This window comes from Salvelinus fontinalis, chromosome 24, assembly GCF_029448725.1.
Source record: "Salvelinus fontinalis isolate EN_2023a chromosome 24, ASM2944872v1, whole genome shotgun sequence".
Classification (NCBI taxonomy): Eukaryota; Metazoa; Chordata; class Actinopteri; order Salmoniformes; family Salmonidae; genus Salvelinus; species Salvelinus fontinalis.
The window spans coordinates 7,122,350-7,122,583 of record NC_074688.1 but is presented as its reverse complement, the minus strand read 5'-3'; positions in this window follow the sequence as shown (position 1 = coordinate 7,122,583).

The following is a 234-nucleotide window of genomic DNA, read 5'->3' as shown; positions in this document are numbered from 1 at the left end:
TGTGATAGCAGGGTATAGTGAACATCTTGAGTGAGTTGGGGGGGAATCACCATATGGGGAGCAGCAGTCAGAGTAAAGACTGTTGAGGGGGTTGGGGGTAATCACCACATGGGGGAGCAGCAGTCAGAGTAAAGACTGTTGAGGGGGTTGGGGGGGAATCACCATATGGGGGAGCAGCAGTCAGAGTAAAGACTGTTGAGGGGGTTGGGGGGGAATCACCATATGGGGGAGCAG